At 33.4% G+C, this 12,544-nt stretch overlaps 1 long non-coding RNA gene across 1 annotated transcript; it reads left to right on the plus strand.

Annotated features, from left to right (window-relative positions):
- The first annotated feature begins 246 nt into the window (after positions 1–246).
- LOC145821171 (uncharacterized) lies at positions 247–2,626 on the plus strand. Its single transcript, XR_014363203.1, has 3 exons — positions 247–424; positions 538–621; positions 1,975–2,626. It is a non-coding gene; the product is annotated as an uncharacterized LOC145821171 (long non-coding RNA).
- The last annotated feature ends 9,918 nt before the right edge of the window (positions 2,627–12,544 follow it).

A 12,544-nucleotide genomic window follows, 5' to 3' on the forward strand; every position in this document is an offset into this window, starting at 1 on the left:
GGTTTAAAGTGAGTACCTTTTTCCCTCTTCTCTGAAATTTTACCTGACACAGACATAAATACAAGTTCAGTTTGATATGCATTACATTTGAGACTAACTTGATAACAAGAAAGGGGGAAATTTGGTTTTTTCTTAGAATAATAATTTGTGACTGTTACAACTCAAATGGTTTGAGGATGAGGTTTGGTAATTATTTGGCCTATTGCTTGTTTTCATCTTCGCTCATCTTTGACTGGCAACCCCATAGACACAATGTGATAATATTATCAACCAAGGGATTTGTAACAAAGTATGCTTTTAACTTGATTTGCTCAATTCAGATGAAAGTGTCTTTTACAGGTGGAAAATTTTGAGAAAATGTTCAGTCTATTGCAAACTGGATGAATGAGTTCCAGTCGATGAAGCTTAATATTGTTAGAATTGGGTATAGTAGTGGGCACGATCCTTCATTATGCTAATACTAAACTCTGTAATTGGTTAATGTATATCAATGTTTTGAAGATCAATGGCATAAAATTTTCATTTACATGTTTTTAGGGTGGAACAAGAGGACAATTCTGTGAAGAAAGCACTTCAAAGCCATCTTCACCAAACCTCAAGAGCTCAGGCACTAGGAAAGAGGTAATTAAACACAGAATTTGCTATTATAATGACACGAAACCATCTTCACTAATCCTCAAAATGCACTTGAAAGTTTGGCCTTTGTAACTTGGCTTTTAGTTTCATGCAACATATATATTTTTTCTTCTCTAGCTTGTTCTTATCGTCTCTATTTTCTTACTACTCTCTCACAAACAATTCATCTTAACCAAATGCACGTGTGAAAATAAATTTTCTTTCATTCTTCATCATATTTTTCACTCTATTCAAACAGACCCTAAACAAATTATTGAAATCAGACAATAAATTTACATGTTTTCATAATTTAGGTAGCGAGCAGATTGATAGAAAAGAAAGAGAAACAATAATTCTATGGACACAGAATCACGGAACATAATGGTGAAGTGAACCTTTTCCGTGGCGTGTGTCTGATGTATATGACTATAGTATTCTGTAATCCATTTTGTAATTAGTTATGTGCATTGAAAAAAAAGACAAGAAGGGCCTTAATCAAGAACTTGTTTTAACATTGTGATAATATAATATGTAAAAAATAGTTAGACAAAATGGATAAAGTTTGATTCAATTGTAATAAAAAAAAACCTTAACATTTATGAATTGTCTCATATTTTATTTATCAGTAGGTTATAATTGACCAAAGCCATTGAGTACCCTTTTTCTTGGTATCTCATTGTTGAATGCTCTAGGAATCTGAATATACTAATTAATCTTGCCATGTGATGACTTCAAATTTTTGTGCCCATTTTTTTCACCAAAAGAATATTGAATTTTTGTATTAAAAATTTGTTTGATTTGAATTCTTGTGATCTTAGGATCCCTAGGTCTTCAGAGCCCATTAACTCTATATAGATGTTTGAATCATTAGGCAAGTTTTAGATAAATTGATATAAGTAATTGAAGCATTAAATTGAAGGGTTATCTTTCCCAAGTGATTGATACCTCAAATTTTATTGCAGACCACAAAAGTAAAAATAGTTAAATATATTGTCTGTCCTTAAAATATGCCTTATGTTTCATTTTGGTTTATAATATTTCAATTATGTCAATTTAATTGATCTAAACGGTTCCAACTCTGTTTCTATCCAAATTTTATCTAAATTTCAACCAAAGTACCTCTTTTCGGTTATAAAATTTGAAAGGAGGTGTTTGGAACATTTAAATGATGTCTTTCATTACATTTTTTTTTTTTTTTTGTGTGCTGAATTCTTTAACTTCTCATAAATTAAATTTGTTCTTCTTATGTATACTCTAGTTCTTTTCTGGTTTGTGAGATTGTATGTTGGAAACTTGGAATATACATTTGAATTTATCATAATTGATTAACTTGTATATAACATTTTTTTGTTCCTCTAGCATGATGAACTTGAATCAGCAAAAGCTGAGATGACAGAATTGAGACAAGAAAATGCAAGATTAAAGATGATGTCAGAGCAAATAGAGAAGGATTAGCATGATGAATTTTTGTTTTTGTTATTTACGAAGAATGATGAGAAAAATATTTAATTTTGATTTATGTTATTTTGAATTATGAACAAAATCATGTATTTAAACATTATATATGATTATGGAACATTATGTAGTGGAATAGTTTTGTTGATGTGTAATTATGAATGGAAGAGTATTTTATTATAGAGAAATTGTTATTTTTATATAGGAATTTTTATATTATTATGAAGAAATTTTAATATTTTTAATAATTTTATCAGAGTTTTTTTTTTTTTTTTGTGACGGCACTATACTGTCGCAAAAAATAGAAAATTTTAATATTTTTATTGATTTTGTCATAGGTTTTACCTTTTGCGACGGTACTAAACTGTCGCAAAAAATAGAAATTTTATTATTTAAAATAGAAATTTTATTATTTTTTTAATATTTTTTGCGACGGTAGTATATTGTCGCAAAAAAATAGAAATTTTTATATTTTTAATATTTTTTGCGACGGCATCAAACCGTCACAAAAGCAATGTTTTTGCCGTTACAAAAAAAGACTATTAGCGACGGTAATTTTTGCCGTCTCAAATAACATTTTTAGCGACGGTAAAATAGTGCTGTCGCAAAAAGTCAAAGAAATTTCAAATATTATTAGCGACTGCAAAGTGCCGTCGCAAAAAACAAAAATGCCATCGCAAAACATTAGCGACGGTATTATGCCGTCGCAAAAACTCTTTTGCAACCCCCCCAATTGCGACCCCCCTCTTGCCGTCGCAAAAAGTCATTTACCGTCGCAAAAAGTTTTTTGCGACGACATTAGGAGTATTAGCGACGGCATTTTACCGTCGCAAAAAGCTGAAATTTTAGTAGTGTAGCTACGCTAAGCTATTTAAAAACAGTTTAAATAAAGCGAATAAACGGCTCTGTAGGTGAGGGAGACATGCATGCTCGGTTGCATCCTCCCGAAAATCCATCGCCATGATTTATGTTGCCTCTATTTGCACTCGCTTTGATCTCTAAACACTGTACCAGCTTCCAGACTGCCTCTGCTCCAAAACAGGAACACTTCTGCACAAGAATGGACTGGTGGCCGGTTGGCCATAAAAAGTGGCTGTCGGCCACTTTAACTGGCCGGTCGGCTAGTCTAAGTGGCCGGTCGGCTACTTCAGGTGGCCGGTCGGGCACTGCTTTTCCAGACTTCTGTTTTTGCTGCAACAGAGAACAACAGAGGCACATCAATGTATTTTTCAAGGAATGTGTGTACTGCCACCCTCCTTATCATTTCTCAAGCTCAAATGAGTATGGCACTTGGCTCTCAAGCCACCAATCAAGAATTTTCAATGCATGATGGCCAAAGAACCAAGCTCGTACAAGCTTAATGAATGCATATATAAGACTCTAACGACCACCACCCTATCATGCATGATCAAGGGTGGTGGCGACCAAGAAACATGACATGTTTCATCACTTTGAGTATGAAACGTCCCACATTTCTTGTGTTTGGATTAACGTCCGATCCAAACACAAGCAATGCAACACAAATGCTTGTCTCGTTCATGTTTTACTTTGCTCATTTGTTTACACATTTTAGCATTACCAAGCCATTCTTTAACCGGTTAAGTCCAAAGTGATTGTCCTCTAATGAGAGAGGGGTCAACCAAAGAATGGTTTAAGACATGAGAGAGATCATGCCTTTGGCTAGGAGGAACCCTCATAAGAGGATTAAAGCCATTGAGCACAAGCTCTATCTTAAGCTTAAACACAATCATAAGGTTAGCCAACCCTCAAAACAAATGGAAAAATGAAGAAATAAGGGAGGTTGCAGACTTTTCAGTGTTGAAATGGCATGAAAAATAATGCTACAACATGCAAGCAACACATGCACAACATGTTCAAAACCTCAAAATAATAAACTAGTGAAGAGCACTACACTAGAGGCATGCAATATCAAGCTCAAATGACCAAACCAGCTCAAAATAGAGCTAACACATGCCAAAACAGTGGCTAAAATATGCTGAGATCAAAGCATAGAAGGCAAAAAAAAACATGCTCGCATGTTAGCTTGCAAGCAAGGCTCAAAGCACAACTCTTAAAAGTAATGAAAGAGTGAAATATGTGAGAGTGTGACAAAGATATATGCACTGAAATCACATGTTAAATGATGCTACAACATGCAATCATCTCATGCAAAACATGTTAGAGGCCTTAAAACACAAAGCTAGTAAAGGCCATTAGCACTACAACCATGCATAACAAGTCTCATATGACCAAGTAGGCTCAAAACAGAGCTAAAGCATGCTAAATTAGTAGCAAAAACATGCTGAGATCAAGTCACAAATAGGTAGAAAAACATGCTCACATGCTAGGCCATCTACACTTGCAGACAAGACACAAGGAGGGAAGGCCACCCCCTCCTATTTTGGACCTCAAAACTAAGTTTTTACCACTAAAATTCTCATGGAATTCAGTGGTTAAAGGCCAAAAAAAGTTATTTTAAAAGCTTTAAAAAAAAGGCACAGCATTTAGCAAACAAGCTACAAAAGAGAGCAGACCACCCCTAACTCCAAAAAGGCCTTGAACCACCATTTTTAAACCTTAAAAACGTAGGTTTTTAAAGTTGAAAATGAGACCAAAAACAGCATGTAAAGGTAGCCAAATAAGCAACTAAAATAAAGATTTAAAAGGGGTGAGCCTTATACCTTTGAAGCACAGCCACAAACAGCAACAATTTTGAGCTAAAACCAGCTTTGAGAGCTCAAACAAGACCTCCAAGAACCTCAGCTCCAAGGTGAAGGTGTTTGGCTAAGGGTCCTAGAACAAAAGTGTAAAGAATTCCCACTTTCAAGCACAAAATAAGGAGAGAGGGGATTTTAGAGAGAGAGAGAGGAAAATTTTGCTCACAAAATTCTGTAACCCCTCAAAAGGGGGAGATACCTCCCCTTATATAGAAATGCAAGCCAAAAGCTTGCTTTCATCCTTCCATGCACGTGTATGGAGATGACAATCAGTGATCAACAGTTGCCACAGCTAGCAAAGAAAATATCTGAAAAAGGAGAAAAATGGCCGTCGGCCACTTTAGGTGGCCGGCTGGCCACCCTCCTTAGCCGACCAACCACTTCAAGTGGCCGACAAGGAGGAAAAATGGCCGACAAGGCCCTTCTCCCCTCCAAGCAAGAGGCACCAAGGTTTGGTCCAAAAACAAGCACAAAACAAAGAGGGTTTAGAGACTCAAAGACAAGGCGTTCCGCCGAGAAATTCGAGTACTCAAAACAAGCACAAACATGCACAATCATCGAGTGCACAAACGATAACGTCTAAGTCTTAAGGTCGGTCAAAAATTGGGTGCCTACAACTAGGAGGGGGTCAATGTGCGATCAAGCGAACCTTTCTGTTGCTCGAGCGAATATGCTTATGATTCCACGCACATAAGGCACACCGCTCGAGCGACCATTCTATGGCTCGAGCGGTCATCGCAATCTTGTTTCTATAAAAGTTGTGCGAAAGACAGATTTAAGGGTTAAGGCCTTCAGATCTTAAACTTGAGAGTTAGGGGTTTTTTTTTTTGGAGCTTGTTTTCTTGTTTCCCCTGGTGTCTTTGTGAGATTGATTGTATCACATGAGTTAAATTGATCACATCAAGGGAATTGTTTGATTCTTCTAATCAAAGAGATTTTGATTGGTGGATTCCGAAGGTTCGAGCATGAACATGACGTGGGTGTTGTGGATTTAACATCAGGCTAATCAATTCTGAGATGAAGGCGTTGGTAAAAGAGGCATAAGTGGTGGAAGACAATTTTACAACGTGTTGGGTAAATTGTTTGGTAATCTTGTGTATTTTCATTCTTCATAGTGGATTGATTAGTGGTGTTGCACCTGTGATTTTTTTATCACAATCGGAGGTACTCCGATTGTGATTTTTTCCACATAAAAATCTTTTGTGTCGATTTATTAATTGTGAAACAACAATCTAAATCACTTTTATACGTACTAGATAGTTTAGATGGTTAGTTTTGATTGTTTGAAAATTATTGTAATTCAATCTATTTCAAATCATGAATCACGTAGGTTTTTTAAATCTTTGTAATTATCATATATATTTGTATTTTCAGCAAAACGATGTTGTTTAAGTAAAAATAGTGCCGTTTCAAATCATGCATGAAACTCTAGAGAGTTTTGACTTCGGAGGATTCGTGCGCATGACGTGAGCCCACAATTAATTTGGAGACCAGTTTTCCTTCTTTGCAGTAAGAGCAGAAAACGAAGGGTCAAGAAACAAAGTTGCCGTTTATATATAAAAATAATGTCGTCGTTCGGATAAAAATTGAGTTGGCTTCTAAAAAGACAACGTTGGATTTATTGTTTCAAATCCTTAGTTGTCGTGGTTTGATCTCATCCATTCAATTCATTTCCAATGAAGTGGCATGTGGAGACAGAATTTCTCCATAGAGGATTTGAATCCCCCAAACGAGTCCTTAAAACAATGGTTATCAAAACATCTTTAAAGGTTGTGGTAAAATGCTATAGCAGTGTTGACTTTGTAACCAGGTCATTCCTTGAAAATTGGAAGAGCTAATAAACTAAACAGACATGATATAAGTAAAAATTATTAGATACTCCGAGTGTCAGTATCATGCAGTTTTATTTATATAATAATTTTAGTAAATGAGAAACAATGCATAGTAATTGGGTCGTTCTTTATTTTTAAATTATTTAATAATTGTGAGTCAATATCTTTTATTTGTAAATTTTTCGCTATCTCGTTGGTTTGGAGCAATATGTAAGATTTACTAAATAATTACATAAATAGAATAAATGAAATTGGGAGCATTGACATAAAAAATTTAGACAATTCACGGGGGTACTGAGAATTATTCTTGCATGGAGGTTTTCTTCTCCTTGCGTGGAGGTTTGTTTTTCTCCCTACATGGAGACTTGTATACTTTTTGTATGGAGGTTTTCTGTATTCATGTTGAGATCAATTTTGTACTCCAATATATTTTATTATACGATTTATTTTATTAATAAATAAATAAATTACACTTACACCCCCTGAAATTTGAGTTTAATACATATCACCCCCTAACTTTTGAAAAATTACACTAACCCCCTGTCATTGTAATTATTTAAACGGAATGAATACATTGAACTCATGCACTCCCTTTTCTTGTTTTGTTTCTTCCTCTTTTTTTTATTTTTTGTTTTTGTTTTTGTTTTTTTCCCTTTCCTTTGCTTCACTTTTTTTTTTTCAATGTAATTTCCTCTATTTTTCTACTAGGAGTTGTTACTTTATATATAAGTAAGGGGTTTGTGAAATGAGACTATTAATCACAAGGGTAGAAATGTAATTTCTAAAACGTCAAGAAATGAGATGTAATTAGACTAAACCTCAGAAGGCGTCAGTGTAATTTACCCAAAAAAACACACACAAAATTAGAAATTCTCTTGCTGAGAATTGGCAATCGATTATCGCTACGTAGACTATTCAATTTGGACTAATAAGCATTCATGCATGCACCACCAGTTCCAAAGTTCTTTTAATTAGAATTTAACTCCATACACTTCAATAATACTTCTCCACCAAATGACTAATTAAGGCGGTATTTAGCAAGTTGGGTTTGGGGGATTTTTTGGCTAAAATTCACAAAAGGACAAAATAGGTTAAAATAGTCAATAAGACAAAATATCATATCAGACCCATAATCATTTTACTTTTCTCTCACAAACATCACATTTAATTACAAAAAAATCTAGCATCTTCCCAAATACAAATATTTTAGCCTATTAAAATAGCCAAAAACTAAAATAGCCAACTTCCTAAGGCGCTGTTTGGGAAAACAAAGTTGAGGCTATTGTAGCCTCATATATGAAAATAGCCAAAAAGCTTCAACAGTGCGGCTGTTTGTACAGTTGGGTTACATTATGAGGTACAATTACCGTTTTACCCTTTGACTATTTCAAATTGGGTATACAGATTGCACCTGTCCCACAACTCATTTCACGCCTCTACCCTATCTCATCTCTTGAGTCTCTCACAACGGACTGAAGCGACACGAGTTCGCTTGACCAATCTCTCTCCAATGGACCTATCTCCAGCGGAGCTCTGCCTTCTACACAACCTGCAACAGGTAAATCACCTGAACTAATTATACATTTGTTTGTAGCCTTTGCCGACTCGGTTATGTTGATTTTTCATTCCAATCTACAAGATCTTGCTGTGTTTTGCCCCCTACTAATGGTATTCGGTGGATATTTTTGCCGATCTACAAGAGCGGTTTCAACACTTGAGAAAAACGGTGTCTTGCCATTTTCATGCAGTGTTGGATGCAATGAAGTTGTTCACTGAACAGCATTGCAAGCCAACCAGAGATCAAAATAGTAGGCATCCCTACTTGTGGTCAAGAGGCAAATACATACCGTTCAAGTGAGCATTCAGTAATTGCCGTTAAGAATACTATTTTCGAATACGGTGTGCAATGAAATAGTTGTGATGTCTTCTATAATGGTAAAATTGTATAGGTGTGTTGGATGGAACTCACATAGAAGCCGTGTTGCCTGCCCGTGATGCGGGCACATATTATGGCTACAAAGGGTATCTAACCCAAAATATACTAGTAGTATGCGACTTTGACATGTGCGTCATTTTTATTTCTTGCGACTGGGATGGAAGCATGCATGATAGTCGCATTTTTAAGGAAATAATTGAAAACTAGCGCGCACCGTTTCCGCACCCATAAGAAGGTAACACATTTCAAATTCAGTACTAGTTGGGGTTTATGTCACGTGTATATAATTGTTTTTTTTAAAAAAATATAGGTAGCTATTACCTTGTGGATGCGGGATATCCAAACAAGAAGGGGCACCTGGCACCATTCAAAGGGTCTCGGTATCACCAAGCACTATTTCGGGAACATGGGCGACCCGATAACCCAAGAGAATTGTTTAACGAAGCGCATGCGTCACTGAGGAGTGTGGTGGAAAGGACTTTGGGAGTGTGGAAATGACTTTGGGAGTGTGGAAATCTCAGTGGAAGTTCCTGCACAACATGCCGGACTATGATTTTCCGACGGTGCAGGTGCCATTGGTTGGTGCATCAATGGCGTTACACAATTTCATTCGTAGACACGAGCTAGCTGCCAATGGCGACGACAAACATTATTGTGTTTCATCAGTGCCGGATGACATGCCCGACGCTGACGTCGGCGAAGAAAATCTTTATGATGGGCTCATGGTTGGGGATACAAATGTGGATATGGCAAGAGTTCAAATTCGCATCCACGACCATTTGTTTTATATATGACGTTTGGGACTATTGTGAATATGCTGTTTTCGATATGGAAATTTGTTGTGCAATGTGACCCACGTAGCAAGCCACTGGACATATGAAACTATTTGTAATGCATAATATTCGAACATCAGTTGCATAAACGTTTGTAACGTACTAATAAATTTTATTTGCCTAGATTGAACTTTAGTTTCGTTCAATTTTGAACCTAGCGGATGCCTTCAATATTTGATGCACATTCCAATTTCATAACAAAGAATTGCTTCTTCTTCTTCTTCTTCTTCTTCTTCTTCTTTTTGTAGTTCATCATTTCTTTGGTACCAATTAAAATTTCTGACAAATTTAATAATTTTATAAACTGGTTTTTTTTATTTGTAGAAAAACATAAACTACAAAAAAAAGAGGTTTGACAAAGATGTTTGAAATTTTTTTAAAACATCAACTAAAAAAAGAGTTCACGTTCAGGCCTAAAATATTTATATTTAATTTTTATTATTTATGACAATGGGACCATACACATTATAGTTGAAATAAAAATAATCGGAAAAAAATTATTTGAAAAAAAATAATTCAAAAAAAAATTAATTGAAAACAAAATTATTGGAAAAAAAATTTAATTCAACAAAATTTAATGGACAAAAAATTAATTTTAAAAAATTAATTGGAAAAAAAATAATTGAAAAAAAATTAATTAGAAAAAAAATAATTGAAAAAAAAAGTATTGGAAAAAAAAAATTCATTGACAGCTCGGTTATCAATAAATAGAGACAATCATTTATAAAGTGATGATTATTAATAATTTATAAATTTAAAAAAAATTATAAATTATATTAATGGGTAAGGTTTAAAAAATGGCTCAAGGTTTGTTGGTATATGTAATTAATTATTTACAAGTTTTACAATTATTATTATTATTATTATTATTATTATTATTATTATTTATTTTATTTTTTTATTGATGTTAAAAATTACAATTCAAATAACCCAATTCACAATCCTTCACATTTTTTGCCCAGGTTCAGCAATTGGAGCCGTTAGCAAGGTTTAAAATTTGAAAAAAAAAAAATGGTGATGTGCAAGATCCTTCCGTCCCACGTCAGCAAGCCAAATGCCTAGATTAGAACGTGACAGCTCGGTAATGTAGGGGTAGTTTGGTCATTTCAGAACAAAACATCATATCAAATACTTTTCCCTATACAATCATTTAAAAATATTTCAATCCATCTTCCTAAACACATAAATTAAAATAGTTAAATATTCAAAAAAATTTAAAAAATAGTCACTTCTCAAATAAGGCCTAAGTCAGCTATTATAACATCAATGAGAGGATCAATGCTAATTTGATGTTTTCCACCAAAAGTAACATCACCTCCACGTACTACCGGGTTGTACGTGAGTGAGATTGTTATGTTCCATTTGTTTATATTTGGTGTTACTCGTCTTGAAATAAAGGTAGAGGTAGAGGTAGAAGTGGGGGTGACGACGGTGGTAATGGCGACGGTGATGGTAGCGGTAACCATGGTGATGGTGGTGTGGCGCTGGAGGTGAGAATAGTGGTGGTGGTGTGGTAATATTGGTAAAAAAATTAGTTCGAAAAACATTTTCTATTTTTTAAAAGTGAAAAATATATTCTGCTCAAATAGGTTTATTTTCCATTGATCATGAAAAATATTTTTTGTTAACTTTCATTTTCTATTGTAACAAACACCAGAAAATATGAAAAATATTTTCCATAAAATATTTTCAGCTTAAACAAATGGAGTGTTAGATTTAATCTCACATTGTCAATTTAAGCCACTCAGATCTATCTATCTATCTATCTATACTATATATTAAGCAAAAGGGAGTTTTTAACCCCAAGCCTTGTGAGATCTCCAATCTCCCAATCTAAATTTCTTGATTTTTTGATTTAAAAAAAAAAAACCTTAGCATATATTAACTTCTCCTAACCCCCAAGTCTTACGCTCATAATAACACTTTAATGCATTAAGAACAAGCATAAAAAAAAAATTTTGAAATCCAATATATATGAATTTTTTGAAAAGTCCCAACACATCTATACTATATATTAAGCAAAAGGGAGTTTTTAACTCCAAGCCTTGTGGGAGCTCCAATCTCCCAATCTAAATTTTTTGATTTTTTGATTTAAAAAAAAAAACCTTAGCATTTATTAATTTCTCTTAACCCCCAAGTCTTACCCTCATAATAACACTTTAATGCATTAAGAACAAGCATAAAAAAAATTCTTTGAAATCCAATACATATGAATTTTTTGAAAAGTCCCAACACATATGATTATTATCCCTCATAATAACATTTTAATGCATTAAGAATACGCATAAAAAAATTTCTTGAAAAGTCCAACACATATGATTATTATCAAAATATTAAACTTTAATATAGTATAATAAAAAAAAAGACATTTAATTCCTTGAAAAGTCTAACACATATGATTATTATCAAAATATTAAACTTTAATATAATATAAAAAAGGAAAAAAAGAAGACATTTAAAAAAAAAAGATATTTAAAAATCACAATTCACATATATAGATAACGAACCTATCACCCGTGCTATGCACGAGATAATTATAGATATTTATATTTGTTTTAGATTTTTTTTAATATATAAATTATGTTTTTTAAGATTTTTTATAAAAATAATTTAACAATCTTTTCACTAACCATAATGTATAGGAGAAGTTGAAAAGGGTACTACAGTAACTATACACGAATTGTATCTATAATTATTTGTATGAGGGGATTTTAAACGCTGATCAGGAAATTTTGATCAAATTAATAAATACAGACATGTGGAAAGACACGTGGATTAAAAAAAGTTAATAAATGCTAAATTTCTTGAAAAATCTAACACATATAATTATTATCAAAATATTAAACTTTAATATAATATAATAAAAAAAGACATTTAATTTCTTGAAAAGTCTAACACATATGATTATTATCAAAATATTAAACTTTAATATAATATAAAAAAGGAAAAAAAGAAAACATTTAAAAAAAAAAGAGAAGACATTTAAAAATCGTAAGTCACATATATAGATAATTGTAAATACAATCCGTGCATAGCACGGGTGATATGCCAGCATCTATACTATATATTAAGCAAAAGGGGGTTTCTAACCCCAAGCCTTGTGGGAGATCCAATCTCCCAATTTAAATTTCTTGATTTTTTAATTTTTTTTAAAAA

This window comes from Camellia sinensis, chromosome 3 (genome assembly GCF_055761805.1).
Source record: "Camellia sinensis isolate YWXY chromosome 3, ASM5576180v1, whole genome shotgun sequence".
NCBI lineage: Eukaryota > Viridiplantae > Streptophyta > Magnoliopsida > Ericales > Theaceae > Camellia > Camellia sinensis.